This window comes from Aegilops tauschii, chromosome 5, assembly GCF_002575655.3.
Source record: "Aegilops tauschii subsp. strangulata cultivar AL8/78 chromosome 5, Aet v6.0, whole genome shotgun sequence".
Lineage (NCBI taxonomy): Eukaryota > Viridiplantae > Streptophyta > Magnoliopsida > Poales > Poaceae > Aegilops > Aegilops tauschii.
Genome location: NC_053039.3, coordinates 257,060,229 through 257,078,603, shown reverse-complemented (window position 1 = coordinate 257,078,603; position 18,375 = coordinate 257,060,229).

Here is an 18,375-nt window from a genome sequence, read left to right as displayed (position 1 = left end):
TACCATGCTACCTTTTGTATTAAGTACAAGACAACGGGCCCCCCGAGGTGTACTCGGGGACTACCCTCTTTTATCTATGTATGACGAGTGTCATACCTATGAATGTATTGTTACATTTGATTTTCTGTCCGGCACCGGGTTCGACCAGTCGGCCCGGGGACTTGCCGCCTTGAGTTATATTAAAGTTCTACCTGCAGTCAGACAAGTAGTGTGCCAGCACCCGAGCCCTCTCTTGTTGAAAGTCGCAGCTCGAAGAACCGACTGACCGACTGGCAAGAGCCAAAGGCAGGAAAGGATGCCCACACGAAAAACGGCTAAGGACTAATGAACCTATATAACACAAGCAGGCCTCCCACCACGCCTACCGGCTGTTAGAACAGCCGGCTGGCCGGCTTCCCCATTCACCTTGCTACAATCCAAGAAAGCTAGAGTACTTGCCCTCCCAACCGGCCAAGCGCTTCTCCAACTACAGACTGCAGAGCAGCTGTCCGGCTGGGAAGGCGGCGACCAAGGGAGGGCGGCAAAGGAAACAGCCAAAGGATGAAAAGCAAGAACAATGGGAAGCCAAACACATGCATGATTATATTTACACAAAAGGCCTTCAACAGGCCGGCAGTCAACATAGTTTGAAATACACCCCAAGTGGGTGGAACTGCGCAAACTTAACAAAATATTGTTCAAAGAGTAACAAAACAGGAAAGTAAAGATGACAGATCAGGCCAAGGGCACAACAGGCGAGCCGGGCTGGTCGGTGGAGATGGCAGTGCCGGCTGGAGGAGTGGCCGGCTGGCGAGTCTCGGCCTGATCATCACCGGCTGCAGGCGGCGCTCTCGCACGCGCCTCATTGCTGGAGGCACGGTCAAGTTGAGGCTGGCCGGTCGCTCCACCATCTGGCACGGCGCCTTCACCGTCCTCCTCCTACTCCTCGCCCTCGTCGCTGGAGTCGATCTCCTCCGCCGAGTCCTCGCCATCTGCTGGGTTCATCCCGAACCACTCCTCCGGCTGAGCAACGCCGTTATCATCCACCTCAGGAGCAAAGACGCTGGTGTCGGTGTAGTCGGCGATCGCCGAGGCACGCTGGATGATAGCCGGCCACGCCGGCTCCAGCTCCGTGTCGGCCTCCTGCCACCAGGTGGCCAGCGGGTCCAAGCTCAGCTCAGGATACCAGGCTTTGACGAACTCCAGCGCCCGCCTGGCGCCTGACCGAGCTGTAGAAGCCTTCCAGGCCTCGAAGCGGCCAACTGCTACCTCAAGCCAGTCAGCAGTCCGACTAGGGGTACGGGGAATCACCTCGCCGGGCCAGAGAGCGGCCAACACTTGCGCCCCAACACGCTGAAGCTGGTGGAGCATGCGGTGAGCCGGCTGGAGGCGGGCTTGGATCGCCAGGAGCTGTTCCTCAAGCGACCGGCGAGCGTTCGGCGCGATCTCAGCGCCAGCCTGCCTTTGCGCCTCGCGGTGGGCCTCGATGACCTGGTTGGCGGCAGTAGAGTAACCAGGGAAGTACTCTGCACAAGCAAGAAAGGAAGAGAAAAATACAAAGTTAGAGAATGAACCAAATGGCAAGCGGCAAGCAAGGAATGAAGAAGAAGGCAGCCTACCGTCAACCAAGTCTTCGATCTGGCCGTAGCCGTTGATCAACGACTGCCTCGCCTCAGCCCAGCTCGCCGCCTCGGTCTCGTACTCGGCTTGGAGGGCGGCCTCGCTGTCCTGCACCGCCTTCAGGGCCGCCTTGTGGCTCTCCTCCTGGTCGGCCAGCTTCTTGACCAGGCGGTCACGCTCCTGAGCCAAGGCGTCGAACTCGGCTTCCTTAGCGCGAAGGGCGGCCTGGGTCCCACCCAGCTGCTCCCTCAGTTTGGCGTTGGCCGCTGCAGATATGGAAAAGAAGAAAAAAGCAATAAGAAAGAAGTCGCCAGGAAAGATCCGGCCCGACTGCTCAGCAGTCGGCCCGAATCTCGGGGACTACACCCAGTGGGTGCGCTGACGCGCCCCCACGTAAGATAAAAGAAAGGAAGCACCTACCCCGGCTCTCCGTTAGATCAGCGGTCTTCTGGGACAGCTCCTGAGCCTGGGAGTTGAAGGCAGCCGCACGGAGGTTGTGGTAGTCCTGCAAGTCGGACAGAGAAGCGAATAAGAACAAGATAGCAAACAAAGTCTACCAAGAAGTTCCAAGCCGCCTGCTCAGCAGCTGACTCGGAACTCGGGGACTACACCCAGTGGGTGTGCTGACGCGCCCCCACGGAAGAAACCAAGATCAAGAAGCAAAAAATGGGAAGACTCACCTGAATGGCTGCCCGTGTCGCGAGGAACTCGTCATTGTACTGCGTCAGCACGGCGGCCTGGGACTGAAGCCGGTTCCGGACTTCTTGCGCTGCCACATTCACCACGGCCGTCCCACCACCCGGCGTCTACCCCGAGCTGGCGCTGGCCGTCTCCACGTCCTGGGCCGACGAGCTGGAGCCCGCGGCCTTCTGCGGGTCTGGCGCCGAAGTTGCCTTCCCCGCGCGCTGGCGCAATGGCGACCGGACCACCAGGTCCGTCCTCACAGCCGGCTCGCCTCCAGCCGATTGCGCAGGCGGTGCGTTAGGCCGGCTGCCTTGGGCCGCCCCAGTCGGTGATGGCGGTGCCGCCTCCCTCTCCTGGACGACGATGTCGTCCTCCTCCCTCTCCATCCCCGGCAGGTCGCCACCGGCTTCCTCCGGCGGGGGCTCCGAGATCTCGGGCACCACGGTGCGCAGGGGGGTGACAAGCAAGGCCCCGGCCGCTGCGGCTGCAGCCTCCGCCTGAGCCTTGGCCGCCGCGTCGGCTTGTGCCTTCGCCGACTCCTCCGCCTTCTCCTGCGCCGCCTTGGCGGCCGCCGCCCTCAGCTCCTTCGCCTCCCGCTCCTCCCGCGCATTTCGCTCCGTCGCCACTTGAAGCTCGGCGCGGGGGTCCATGCGGCGGGTGCTCCCGGATCCTCCCGGCGATCCAACCATGGAGGCGGCAGCGACCCGCTCAAGAGAAAGCGGAGCCCTGTTTTTTGAGTCAAGACAAGGATTCAGAAACCGACAAGAAAGGAAGAAGGAATACGCGAGAGAATCGACACTTACGCTGAAACCTTTTGCGGCTGCTTCACCACCTTGCGGAAGCGGGCCGCCTTCGCGGCCGCCTCTTCCCGCGTGGTCGCCGCCGCCCCGCTCTTGGGCTTCTTCGGCCGACTGCTGAATAGGCCCGACGCGGCCCGGCGCTTCTGCACGCCGCCTCGGGCGGCCGGCGCGGCAGATGAGCCCGCGCCTTGATCAGACGCCGGCTGGCGGCGCGGGACGATTTCCGCCTTGTCATCATCCGGCTAGTCGCCAAAGCTGGCTCCAAGCCCGGAGCCGCCTGCTTCGCCGCCTCCCGCCTCGGTGTTGTCGTCCATGGCGGCCGCCCCCAAGTCGGGGTCCTCCAAGTCGTGCGCCGCCCGGTCGGGGAGAAATTGGCGATCCGCCCCCGCTGACCCGGCCGCCGGTCGAAGGAGAGGGTTCTGCCAAGACGAGCCGACTGGTCAGAGTCGGCCAAGAAAAACTTGGTGATAAAACTAAAGAAGAGAAGATTTAGAAAGCATACCATAGGCGGAGGATTGGCGCGGGAGTATGGCTCCTTGCCAAACTGCCACTCCTCGGTGAGCTTGCAGTTAGCGAGATAATTCACCATGTGAGCTACCTCATCATGAGGCATCTCCTTGGTGCACATCCGACTCGGATCGAGTTGGCCGCTCATTTGACAGATCAAATGAGGGCGGCCTTGAAGTGGGAGCACCCGGCGCACCACGAAGGCGGGCAGCAGGTCGGACCCAGTCAGGCCCTCCGACTGGATCATTACCCGAAGTCGGGCGACGGCGGTGGCTCCAGCCAGCGTCAGCGTCCTGGCCCGGTAGGACCACTGGGGCCGCCTCCCAGCCGGCGGGCCGGCTACGTAAGCCGGCAAGTTGATGTAGTCGCCTTGCGGGGCGACGTTCTTCACGTAGAAGTACGATTTCTGCCAGAGCTTCACCGACTGGATCAGCGTGATGACAGGGAAGGGGTTGTCGGCTGCCGACCTCCGCATCACGATGAAGGCGCCGCTCTAAGCCGGCACGCCCTGCATCTGGGTGCCGAGCTTGGATTGGAAGAATTCCCCCCAGAGCTCGAGGGTGGGAAGAACGCCAAGAAAGCCCTCGCACAGAGTGACGAAGGCAGACAACAGCACCACCATGTTTGGAGTGAGGTGGTGCGGCTAGAGCTGATAGAATTCAAGGAAGGAGCGGAAGAAGGCGCTAGCTGGCAGGCCGAGGCCGCGCAAGAAATGCGAGCGGAAGAGTACCTGCTCGCCTTCCTCCGGCGCTGGCGTGATCTCTTTCTTCGGCGTGAGATGGACCTGCACCTGGTCCTCGCCGGGCAACCGCCGCGTCTTGCGGAGGAAGTCGATGTGGTCCGCGTGGACGTTGGAGCCGTCCCAGTCTCCGTCGTGCTGCATGACGGCAAGAAGCTGACGAAAAAGGGCGCGGCGGCGGTGAAATCACGGCTCCGCGGCGGCGAAGCTGCGGGGTAGTGCGAAGACTAGTGGGACGGCGCGGTGGCGAGACACTGCTGCGATGGAGAGAAGGAAGAAGAAGATGGCGGAGCGAGGGAGAGCGTGCGAGCGTCTGCCGCTCCCCCTCCTCCCCCTCCTCCCCCTAGCCTCGTGCGGCGAAGCCGAGGAGGCGAGGCGTGGGGGGAACGTGGGATTAACTGCGCCCACTCCCCCATGTCCCACGATTATAGTGCCCTAACGACGTGCGGAAACTGCCGTCAGAAGTCGAGCGGCCCGCTTTGGGCCACAGAAAATCCACGCCTGGGCCTAGGCATGGGAGTGGTGGGCTCCGGCCTGCGGCGGCGTCCCGTTGCGCGCGTGGGCTGGCAGGCTTTTTTCAGTCGGAAGGTGCCATGTGGCACGCGGGCGGCGAGCGGCCGGCCCGCAGCCCGGTGAGCGCACCGGCTGGGTCCCGCCTTCAGACTTAAAAAATTTCGCCAAGACGGCGCACCCAACCGAAGCCGGCTCCTAGCTGCTGGCTCTTCAAGATAAGAAGCTGACCGAGCTTCTCGACCTCCTCTCAGCCTCGAAGCCCAACCAGCTTCGGGGACTACTATCGGAATAAATGGCCACGGGTAGCCTAACCGACCCCCCCTGACTCTTCAAAAAATTACCAGGCCAATCGAGCCTTCAAGCATCCAGAGCATAGGGCCGCCTTCCCCTGGCCGGCTATCACCCAGGCCGACTACCAGAAGGCGACCCGGCCTCAAAAACCTTCCCGAAGAGAACCACAAGATGGCCGACTCCAGTAAGCCGGCCCCAAGAGGACCGACTCCCAGAAGCCGGCCCTGAAGAAGGCCGATTCCTAGAAGCCGGCCAAGACTGCACCCTCAAGGGCTGCACCCACATAACGGTGATGAGACGGGGCGTGGCTACAGTACAACCTGACACCCCCCGAATCCCGGAGCACGCGTGGCCACAGTACGCCGTACGGGTCGGCCATCCCCCGTCCGGCGCAGCACTGTTGCCATGTTGACCATGACACCACCCACGAGAGGCGCCAGTACGGCCCACGGGCGGCGGGCCCCTTCAGCCAGAGACATGCTCAAAGGCGGCCAGGCCTCCCCCAGTCGGCCTGGGGCATAGCCGGCTCCCAACAGCCGGCTATCCCCCATCCTCGAAGTATGTGCATCATTAAGGAGACAAGACGAGGTAAGGCTAGAGTGAGAGCCCGCAAGGCGGCGGCACTGTGGCCATGCTTACCTCGACAAAGCCCTCGTCATCAGAGGCGAAGCTACAGTTACCAGCCACCGACAAGACCCCCAGGCGGTGGGGCCGGCCTGTCGGCCATGAGGCCGGCAGCTGGCGGGACCCACCAGTCGGCGGGCCCCAGCGGTCGGCGGAGAAGCCGGCGAATACAGACACTGACGGCTAGGACCCGCGTCCAGCCAAATTACCATTGTACCCCTGGGGGGTAGGCCTATGTAAACCCCCAGGGCACCCATGCAAAGGGTTGATCTCTGATAGTTTTAGACACCACGTAGAGAGAAAAGGAGAGCTAGCCTTCCCCTTCTTCTTCCTCTAGCCAAACAGCTCAAGGATCCTCTTGTAGCTACTTGTATTGATCTAGTGATCATGCGGAGACCCCGCAGAGCAGGATTAGGGGTGTTATCTCCACGGAGAGCCCCGAACCTAGGTAAGATTCGCTGGCGTGCATGTCTTCGCCTTATCCCGTTTCTAGGCACCGGCGATGTCTTACTGGCTCCCACAATGATAAGCCACCCGTTGGCATATGTCGCTCCTACCACCCGACACCGGCGCTCTCCATGACAAGGAGGGAGTAGTTCACCCTCGGGGCTGAGGGTATGTGCCAGTAGCTATGTGTTTGATCTCTCTCTCTCTCTCGTGTTCTTGAGGTGGTACGATCTTGATGTATCGCGAGCTTTGCTATTATAGTTGGATCTTATGATGTTTCTCCCCCTCTACTCTCTTGTAATGGATTGAGTTTTCCCTTTGAAGTTATCTTATCGGATTGAGTCTTTAAGGATTTGAGAACACTTGATGTATGTCTTGCCGTGGTTATCTGTGGTGACAATGGGATATCACGTGATCCACTTGATGTATGTTTTGGTGATCAACTTGCGGGTTCTGCCCATGAACTTATGCATAGGGGTTGGCACACGTTTTCGTCTTGACTCTCCGGTAGAAACTTTGGGGCACTCTTTGAAGTTCTTTGTGTTGGTTGAATAGATGAATCTGAGATTGTGTGATGCATATCGTATAATCATACCCATAGATACTTGAGGTGACATTGGAGTATCTAGGTGACATTAGGGTTTTGGTTGATTTGTGTCTTAAGGTGTTATTCTAGTACGAACTCTATGATAGATCGAACGGAAAGAATAGCTTCGTGTTATTTTACTACGGACTCTTGAATAGATCGATCCGAAAGAAAAACTTTGAGGTGGTTTCGTACCCTACCATAATCTCTTCGTTTGTTCTCCACTATTAGTGACTTTGGAGTGACTCTTTGTTGCATGTTGAGGGATAGTTATATGATCCAGTTATGTTATTATTGTTGAGAGAACTTGCACTAGTGAAAGTATGAATCCTAGGCCTTGTTTCCTAGCATTGCAATACCGTTTGAGCTCACTTTTATTACTTGTTACCTTGCTGTTTTTATATTTTCAGATTACAAAAACCTATCTCTACCATCCATATTGCACTTGTATCACCATATCTTCGCTGAACTAGTGCACCTATACAGTTTACCATTGTATTGGGTGTGTTGGGGACACAAGAGACTCTTTATTATTTGGTTGCAGGGTTGTTTGAGAGAGACCATCTTCATCCTACGCCTCCCACGGATTGATAAACCTTAGGTCATCCACTTGAGGGAAATTTGCTACTATCCTACAAACCTCTGCACTTGGAGGCCCAACAACGTCTAAAAGAAGGTTGTGTAGTAGACATCAAGCTCTTTTCTGGCGTCGTTGCCGGGGAGGTGAGTGCTTGAAGGTATATCTTTAGATCTTGCAATCGAATCTTTTTGTTTCTTGTTTTATCACTAGTTTAGTCTATAAAAGAAAACTACAAAAAAATGGAATTGAGTTTGTCTCATACGCTTCATCTTTTTAATATCTTTCGTAAGTATGATGAAAAGGAAAATTGTGCTCAAGTGCTAGAAGAAGTCTATAAAATGTTTGGCACTAAATCTTTGAATGATGAGCATGATTGCAATGCTGTTAGTATGAACTCTTTGAATATCCATAGTACTAATGATGATTGCACTAGTTATGATGAAAATGTCTCCTATAAACATGTCAATTTTTGTGGAGTGCATTGGGTTGCAAGTACACACCAAATAGGAAAGATAGATTTTGTAAGAGGCACAAGTACTTAGAAACTAAATGGTTGCAAGAGAGGCTAGATGTTAGTGCTGAAAATTTAAAATACCTTAGCCATACTTGTGAACTTTGCAATGAACATGGTCATTTAAATATCAAATGCAAATTGTTTCTTGATCGAATCGTGTCCAAAAATTGTGATGACTTGATTTCCCTTGCACATCATAATGAACTTAGTCTGCTTTTGGGTTATGAAGAATTGAAATGTCAAACTAAGTTTATTCCAGATTATAACCTCGAGAAATTCCTCGATATTGATCTAGAAGAAATTTATATGTATTGTGCGGTGAATTGCATTGAAAATCCTTATATTACCAATTACATAAAGAAAAGAAAGCAAATAGAAGATGAAGAGAACACTAATGAAAGGGAAGAGACTTCCCAATATCCTCCTATTATTTCTTATGATGAATCAGGTAACGAGGAGGAGCTTTCTATTCAACCAATCTCATCAATAAGGAGCTCAAAAAAGAGGGATAAACCCGCATATGATGTGAAGAAGAAAAATAAAAAACGGGAAGCAAAGGTAAAAAGGTATCCCTCCCAAATGATGTTGCTCCTACTACTCATTGTGATGATGATAATTTCTATACTATTGGTGCTATCCATACTATTAATAATGAGAGTGATTATGCTTATGATATGAAAAGGCCCAAGCTTGGGGATGCTATGTTTGATGAGGATGACACATTTAGAATATATTTGCTGAAATTAATGTTTGTCCCAAGCTTGGGGATGCTACGTTTAATGAAGATGATATTTTTAGCCTCCCAAGTTTTGATATGCAAAGTTGTTATGATGATAGCATGCCTTCTACCTATGATGATTATATTGATGAATGTGGGTTTGGAAGATTGTCAACTTTAGGAAGTAATGATCCCACTATTTTGGAGGATGTTGAATCTTATAATATTTGTGAAAGTGGATTTGGAGAGTTCATGACTTTATTTAGTGATGAGTCCACTATCTTGGAAGAGGTTTCAATCGATCATGATGAGAACAAAGTTGCTACTTATGATGATTATTGTGATGAAACTTATGCTATAAAAAGTAGTGATGATTATATTTATAAAACTTGTCATTATTATGATTACCCTTTTTTTTGGACATTACTCTTTTAATGTGGAAACAATTTATAGTATTCAAGTCTCTTATGATACTCCCATTATTCCGAATGAGAAGAATTTTGCTTATGTGGAGAGTAGTAAAATTTCTATGCAAGTAGATCATGAAAAGAATGCTTTAGGTGCTGGTTATATTGTTGAATTCATTCATGATGCTTCTGGAAATTATTATGAGGGAGGAATATATGCTTGTAGGAATTGCAATAATATCAAGTTTCCTCTCTATGTGCTTAAAATCTTGAAGTTATGTTTGTTTTACCTTCCTATGCAAGTTGATTCTTGTTCCCATAAGTTGTTTGCTCACAAAATCCCTATGCATAGGAATTGGGTTAGAATTAAATGTGCTAGTCATATTCTTCATGATGCTCTCTTTATGTTTCAATTCTTATCTTTTATGCGAGCATCATTGAAATCATCATGCCTAGCTAGGGGCATTAAACGTTAGCGCTTGTTGGGAGGCAACCCAATTTTATTTTATGTTCTTTTCTTTTTGGTTCTGTTTAGTAATGAAGTTTTGATCTAGCTTCTGGTTAGATGTGGTTTTATGTTTTAATTAGTGTTTGTGCCAAGTAAGACCTATAGGATCTTCTTGGATGATAGTTATTTGATCTTGCTGAAAATTCTAGAAACTTTCTGTTCACGAAAACAATTGTTTAAAATCACCAGAACGTGATAAAATACTGATTCCATTTGCAGTAGAACAATAAACAAATTATCTAGGTCGTCCTATTTTGGTAGAATTTTCTGAGTTCCAGATGTTTGCGTTAGTTACAGATAACTACAGACTGTTCTGTTTTTGACAGATTCTGTTTTTCGTGTGTTGTTTGCTTATTTTGATGAATCTATGGCTAGTAAAATAGTTTATAAACCATAGAGAAGTTGGAATACAGTAGATTTAATACCAATACAAATAAATAATAGGTTCATTACAATACCTTGAAGTGGTGTTTTGTTTTCTTTCGCTAACGGAGCTCACGAGATTTTTTGTTAAGTTTTGTGTTGTGAAGTTTTCAAGTTTTGGGTAAAGATTCAATGGACTATGGAATAAGGAGTGACAAGAGCCTAAACTTGGGGATGCCCAAGGCACCCCAAGGTAATATTCAAGGATAACCAAGATCCTAAGCTTGGGGATGCCCCGGAAGGCATCCCCTCTTTCGTCTTCGTTCATCGGTAACTTTACTTGGAGCTATATTTTTATTCACCACATGATATGTGTTCTGCTTGGAGCGTCATTTTATTTTCTTTTGTTTTGCTTGCTGTGTGAATAAAATACCAAGATCTGAAATTCTTAAATGAGAGAGAGTCTTCACATAGCTACATAATTATTTAACTACTCATTGATCTTCACTTATATCTTTTTGGAGTAGTTTGTCATTTACTCGTGTGCTTCACTTATATCCTATGAGTAAATGGTTGAATGATTTGAATGTCATAAATCTGAAATTATATATGTTTCATATGCCTTTCCCATGGGGAGTAATAACTTCACATATAAGAAGTAGAGGTGGTAAATTTATTGAAGGTTAGCAAACATTGTATTGGTCACTTGAACAATTCATGAAAGAATATTGAAGGAAGAGAGATTTCACATATAATACACTATCTTGGACATCTTTTGTAATTGTGAGCACTCATTAAAATATGACATGCTAAAAGGTTGATGTTGGACAAGGAAGACAACGTAATGGGTTATGTTTTCTTATATCCGAAATAAAGTATATTGTCATGGATCGCCCAACACGTTGAGCTTGCCTTTCCCCCTCATGCTAGCCAAATTCTTTGCACCAAGTAGAGATACTACTTGTGCTTCCAAACATCCCTTAAACCAGTATTGCCATGAGAGTCCACCATACCTACCTATGGATTGAGTAAGATCCTTCAAGTAAGTTGTCATCGGTACATGCAATAAAAATTTCTCTCTAAATATGTATGATCTATTAGTGCGGAGAAAATAAGCTTTATACGATCTTGTGATATGGAAGCAATAAAAGCGACAGACTGCATAATAAAGGTCCCTATCACAAGTGGCAATATAAAGTGACGTTCTTTTGCATTAAGTTTTTGTGCATCCAACCTTAAAATCGCATGGCAACCTCTGCTTCCCTCTGCGAAGGGCCTATCTTTTACGTTTATCTTCTACCTTATGCAAGAGTCATGGTGATCTTCACCTTTCCTTTTTACATTTTATCCTTTGGCAAGCACATTGTGTTGGAAAGATTCTGATATATATATCCAATTGGATGTAAGGCATCATAAGCTATTATTGTTGACATTACCCTTGAGGTAAAAGGTTGGGAGGCGAATCTATAAGCCCCTATCTTTCTCTGTGTCTGATTAAAACTTTGAACCCATGAATATCGCGTGAGTGTTAGCAATTGTGAAAGACTAAATGATAGTTGAGTATGTGGAGTTTGCTTAATCAAAGCTCTGACATAGACTCTTCTTGAAAATAAGATGAATTGTAATTGTTTGATGACTAATAACACGGTTTGTTAGTTTTCAAGAAAGTTTATGATCTATACTTCAACATGTGAATAGCTTGTTACTTGATCATGAAAAGTTCTATGAGTTGAGCTATTGATATGACATATAATGATGCTAGAAAAGGTGATTGAAATTATCATTGATCAAACTTATGCACCTGCTAGCATTCACACTTCATAAATTATTTCTTTTATCATTTACCTACTCGAGGACGAGCAGGAATTAAGCTTGGGGATGCTGATACGTCTCCAACGTTTCTATAATTTATGAAGTATTCATGCTATTATATTATCCATATTGGACGTTTAATGGGCTTTACTATGCACTTTTATATTATTTTTGGGACTGACTTATTAACCCAGAGCCCAGTGCCAGTTTATGTTTTTCCCCTTGTTTTAGTGTTTCGCAGAAAAGGAATAGGAGTCCAAACGGAATCAAACCTTCGGGAGAGTTATTTTTGGAACGGAAGAAATCCAGAAGACTTGGAGTGTACGTAAGGGAAGCAACGAGGAAGGCACGAGGCAGGGGGGCGCGCCCACCCCCCTGGCCGCGCCCTCCACCCTCGTGGGCCCCTCGTGGCTCCCCTGACTGACTTCTTTCGCCTATATATATCCATATACCCTAAAAAATTCGGGGAACAGAATAGATCGGGAGTTCCGCTGCCGCAAGCCTCTGTAGCCACCAAAAACCAATCGGGACCCTATTCCGGCACCCTGCCGGAGGGGGGAACCCTCACCGGTGGCCATCTTCATCATCCCGGCGCTCTCCATGACGAGGAGGGAGTAGTTCACCCTCGGGGTTGAGGGTATGTACCAGTAGCTATGTGTTTGATCTCTCTCTCTCTCTCTCTCGTGTTCTTGAGGTGGTACGATCTTGATGTATCGCGAGCTTTGCTATTATAGTTGGATCTTATGATGTTTCTCCCCCTCTACTCTCTTGTAATGGATTGAGTTTTCCCTTTGAAGTTATCTTATCGGATTGAGTCTTTAAGGATTTGAGAACACTTGATGTATGTCTTGCCATGCTTATCTGTGGTAACAATGGGATATCACGTGATCCACTTGATGTATGTTTTGGTGATCAACTTGCGGGTTCCGCCCATGAACTTATGCATAGAGGTTGGCACACGTTTTCGTCTTGACTCTCCGGTAGAAACTTTGGGGCACTCTTTGGAGTTCTTTGTGTTGGTTGAATAGATGAATCTGAGATTGTGTGATGCAAATCATATAATCATACCCACGGATACTTGAGGTGACATTGGAGTATCTAGCTGACATTAGGGTTTTGGTTGATTTGTGTCTTAAGGTGTTATTCTAGTACGAACTCTATGATAGATCGAACGGAAAGAATAGTTTCGTGTTATTTTACTACGGACTCATGAATAGATCGATCCGAAAGAATAACTTTGAGGTGGTTTCGTACCCTACCATAATCTCTTCGTTTGTTCTCCACTATTAGTGACTTTGGAGTGACTCTTTGTTGCATGTTGAGGGATAGTTATATGATCCAGTTATGTTATTATTGTTGAGAGAACTTGCACTAGTGAAAGTATGAACCCTAGGCCTTGTTTCCTAGCATTGCAATACCGTTTGAGCTCACTTTTATTACTTGTTACCTTGTTGTTTTTATATTTTCAGATTACAAAAACCTATATCTACCATCCATATTGCACTTATATCACCATCTCTTCGCCGAACTAGTGCACCTATACAGTTTACCATTGTATTGGGTGTGTTGGGGACACAAGAGACTCTTTATATTTGGTTGCAGGGTTGTTTGAGAGGGACCATCTTCATCCTACGCCTCCCATGGATTGATAAACCTTAGGTCATCCACTTGAGGGAAATTTGCTACTGTCCTACAAACCTCTGCACTTGGAGGCCCAATAACGTCTACAAGAAGAAGGTTCTGTAGTAGACATCAGGCGGTACAACCGGTGTCCTTGGCGGTTCAACCGCTGGTACACTCGGTTTGTACTGTCCCAGGAGGACTCTCGGGGGTGTCTGAGCGGTTCCACCGCTCGACCCCAGGTCGTGCTCCTGGCCGGTACTACCGCTTGGTTACAGGCGGTACTACCGCTGCCTTCCAGGCAACGGAATTACCGCCCGTAACCACTGGTGCGTATCTGGAAGCGATACAACCGCTCCTAGGAGCGGTACAACTGCTTCGCGTCTGCGGGCATATATAAGGGTCGGGGCCGAAGGGGTTTTCTTTTCCCCTTATCCCCTTTCCTTCTCCTGCTCTAGCCTCCAGTCACCATTGTCCTTGGCTCGGAGTGCTCGTCGTGCTCCGGATCCGTGGGCTCTCCGTGGATCTGCTCCGTGGAGGCCCCCTCTTTCCCGATCTCTTCCCATGGATGCCGGTAATGCCCCATTTTCTTCTTTCTAGGGTTCCTTTCCCTCCTCCTAGGGCATTGCTTGACATTCCGCGTTTATTGTTCAAACTATTGGGTGGCAGAGATCTATATACCTCCTGTTTTGTTTGCATTGTCTTAGAAGTTAGAATATTGTTAGTTTGATTCAAATCTCGTGGGTAGTCATTCTAATACTGGTAGTGTTGCTCTCCCAGCGGTTCTACCGCCTCTAGGGGCGGTACTACTGGTTGTAGAACCGGTACCACCGCGATGTCTGAACCACATAGCACTATTCTATCTTCTCTGTTTTGCAATCAATCTATTCCTCTGCTCTTGTGTGCAATCCTCTCATTTCTGCTGGGTTTCTTGTGTTCTTCCCGTCTGTGTGTGTAGGAGGCTCTGGTTCTCGCTCTGCTCCTCGTAGCAAGACCAAGAAGAGGGCTCGGAGATGCAAGCGCCCGGTTGAGACTGATGAAGAAGAAGAAGTTGTGATTCCCACCAAGCCCACTCGCCATGAGAAGTCTGCCGCTGCCAAGCAACGTGTGGTCATGCCTCTGCACCGGTGGAAAGCCAAGGATTGGGAAGTCTTTCGGACAAAAAATCCATACTTGGTTCCCATTGTGCCTCGTTGGACCATCGTTCAGTTCCGGAATGAGATGCAAGTGAGGATTGTTCATGAGCTTTTTGAGCACAACAAGAATAGGTATGCCAAGCAGTGGACTATTGATCTTGATCACTTGAAGAGCAACTTGGATTACTTTGGGGAGGCCTTGGCTCTGTGTGAGGAGCTTGACTTGTTCAAGGTCATGCCTGTCAACTGTGACTTTGATGTTCAGCTTATCCATCAGTTTTATGCCACTGTTCATTTTGGAGAAGATGACGCTCGCACTATCTCATTCATGTGTCGTGACGAGCTCTTTCAAGTGCCCTGGAGGGCTTTCTGCAATGCCATTGGGTATGAGGATACCAGTCTCGAAGGGAATGGTGGCATTCGTCCTCACGACCATCCCCATTCTATGCCTAAGGAGAAACTTGCTCCTCTATACATTCGTGGACGAGGCATTATTGGAGAATCCAAGGATCTTGAGAAGGTCTATGATATCATTCATCGGGTGTTTCGCAATGTGCTTTTGCCCAAGGTTGGAAATCAGGATGAGGTCTATGGGTACCTTGTTGACTTGCTTGTTGCTATGAAGACCAAGGTGGGTTCTGGTGCTACTTTTGATGTGTCCAACTGGATGTGGCACGAGATGTACAACATGGTCATCTACAAAAAGGTCCCCATTTATGCCCCTTTTGTCATGAGCTTTCTGAACTCAGTTTGGGCTGTTCGTCGCCCTGGAGAGCTTCTCACTTCTCCAGATAACCTCACCGTGCATGAGGTCAAGCAACTCAAGAAAAAGAAGCATGCCGAGCCTCGCTTTCCTGATAATGACCCCGAGGATGTCTATGCCACTTCAGATAATGAGGACTTTGAGATGGGACTAGGGGCCAAGCCTTCATGGGTGACCAAGCTCACCGCTAAAGTGAAGAAGACTTTCTGCCTCCAGACTGACATTCAGAAGAAGATGTATGAGGCCCATGTCAATGAGAAGCTTGCCCGGCGTTGTCAGATTGCTATGATGAAGCACCTCAACATGCCTGTAAAGAGTGGATCTGAGAAGAGCATCACCCCTGAGGACTGGTGGATCTTTGCGCATAGCACATGGTCAGATGATGAGGTTCCTGGCCAGCCTTCTACCTCCTTTGCTGCTGATGATGATATCATGGAGGACGCTGACAAGGACGATGATGAGGAGTCTGATGATGAGGATCCAGATGCGACCGAGGAGTCAGAGGAGGACTACTGAGCTCTGGGGCGCTAGCTTCGCTCTTTTCCTTTTTGGTGTCTTGATGCCAAAGGGGGAGAGAGTTCTATTAGGTCTCAGGATTTGCATGGGATTTGCTTGGGTTTGTGTTCTTTCATGCTTCATGTTGAACTTTAGTTTGTAGACCTTGTTACTTATCTCGACTTGCATGGTGTGAGACATGCGCTCCTCTATCTATCATTAATGTCGGTTATCCTTTAAGTCTTTACTATCTTATTATGCGCTTACTGCTTATCTTCGCATGTCTAGTAGGAGTGGTGGGTCTATAAAATCTAGGGGGAGTCTTGCTCCTAATGTGTTCCTTTGCATTACAAAAGCAATTTCAAAATAGTCCACACATCTAGGGGGATTCCCGTCTATATTTTCTAGACCTCTTATGCAAATTGTGTTGTTGTCATCATCCACCAAAAAGGGGGAGATTGTTAGGTCATTTCCCTACTTTGTGTTTTGGATGATGATGACAACTCTCTGTTGGTCTAATCTTGTGTTAAGTGCTTCAGGTTCTCGGTGATTAGGCTTGCGTCGATTAGTTATTCTCTCTGGAAGGAACAGATCGAAGACGGTGTTTGTCTACGTGTTTATCTCTTTGGTTGTAGGAAACCCATACTATTAAGAGGGAATCCACATCGGAAGGAGTTGGGTGAATCATTGCACGTACACATATTCCTCACCCACCTTTGCCTTCCGTTTCTTGTTTGAGAGAGAGAGAGAGAGTTCTCCTTCTTTTCAACTGTTGTTGTGAACTCTCAACGGTTGTACCGCTCGCTCGAGCGGTTGTACTGCTGGCCCATGGTACCGACCTGACCACAGCCCTAGGGGTGATACCTAGGGGTTGGAGCGCCCAGTGTCGCCAGAGCAGTTGTACCGCTGCCCCAGGGCAGTGGTACCGCCACCTTGCTCAAAAGAACTGGGTGTTGCATCCTTGGCGGTTGTACCGGTCAGGTACCGCCCAACAACCGGACTAGCTTCTGTATTGGGGTGGTACTTGGGTGGTAGTAGCTTGGTTGTTCCGGTTGTGCCTTGCACACCGGTACTACCGGTGTCCTGAGCGGAGGACTTGGCCGCTGCTAGTACCAGGGGCAGGCGGTAGTTCCGGCCCACTACCGCTCAACCACTGCTCACTAGGGTGTCTCCCTTCTGTTTTGTGGCGGTTGTTGGGCGGTAGACGAGCGGTTGTTTCGTTTGATCTTGTTAACCGACACAACCACTCGGGTGTCCGGTTGTACCGCCTGTTAGGGTTTCTGTAGTATACCCGTGAGTCCCGGTTGTACCGGGACGAGGAGCGGTTGTACCGCTGTAGTGCTATTTTCGCACTAACGGTTGGAATTTAGGGTTTCCTATATAAAGGAGGTTCTTCCACCTACCTCCTTCACCTCTTGCCTCTCTCTCCACCATTAATGCCCTTCAAGCTTTCTTGCCCGATCTCTCTCTCTCTAGCCATTCAAACTTGTTGATTTGCTAGGGATTGAAGGAGGAGACCTAGATCTACACTTCCACCAAAGGATATTTGATTCCCCCATACTTTCTTGTGTGGATTTTGTTACTCTTGGGTGTTTGAGCACCCTAGACGGTTGAGGTCACCTCAGAGCCACATTCCATTGTGGTGAAGCTCCATGGTTTTGTTGGGAGCCTCCAATTCAGTTGTGGAGAGAGCCCCAACCTTGTTTGTAAAGGTTCGGTCGCCGCCTTCAAGGGCACCAATAGTGGAATCACGGCATCTCGCATTGTGTGAGGCTGTGAGGAGAATACGGTGGCCCTAGTGGCTTCTTGGGGAGCATTGTGCCTCCACACCGCTCCAACGGAAATGTACTTCCTCTCAAACGGAAGGAACTTCGGTAACACACCCTCGTCTCCACCGGTTCCACTTTTGGTTATCTCTCACCTTTACTTGTGCAAGCTTATACTGTGTTGTATCCCTTGCTTGCATTTGTACTTGTTGTTGTTGCATCATATAGGTTGCCCACCTAGTTGCATATCTAGACAACTTACTTTGATGCAAAGTTTAATTTGGTAAATAAAAGTTAAAAATTGTTAGTTGCCTATTCACCCCCCTCTAGTCAACTATATCGATCCTTTCACTATGTTACTCATCTTTCGATTTAAATGTGCAGTTTTTCGTTGTTGCGAGGGTCTAGTGTTAGACGAGCCCCGCCCCTGCATTCTTGGGTGAGCACAAATGACATCTTCTCCTTCCCCCTTCATTTGCTCTGTTCCGGTCTTCCTGCCGATGAAACTTGCTAGCTATAGGTGTCTTCAATCATCAGTATGCATGACCACTATGCGTCTCCCATTCGAAAGGGTTACATCTATAAATATGCATGCATTTGCATATTTATAACCATGATTCTTTCGAATTGTCCAACATTATCCATGGATAGCCCGAGTATGTGTAGATTGGGTTCATTTTCCCATATGCTCTGCTCCAGATCCGATACAGAATTTCGTCAGTGCCTCCCTGCTGTTCTCCGGGTACACATCCTCTCTGCTTATTGTCGAGACGTGTATCAGGAGAACAGCGGGGAGGTGCTGCCGAAATTTTGCGTCAGATCCGGAGCAGAGCATGGGAAAACGAACCCAATCTACACATACTCGGGTGGGATTAGGACCTATCTTTACCTATTAGTGTCTAG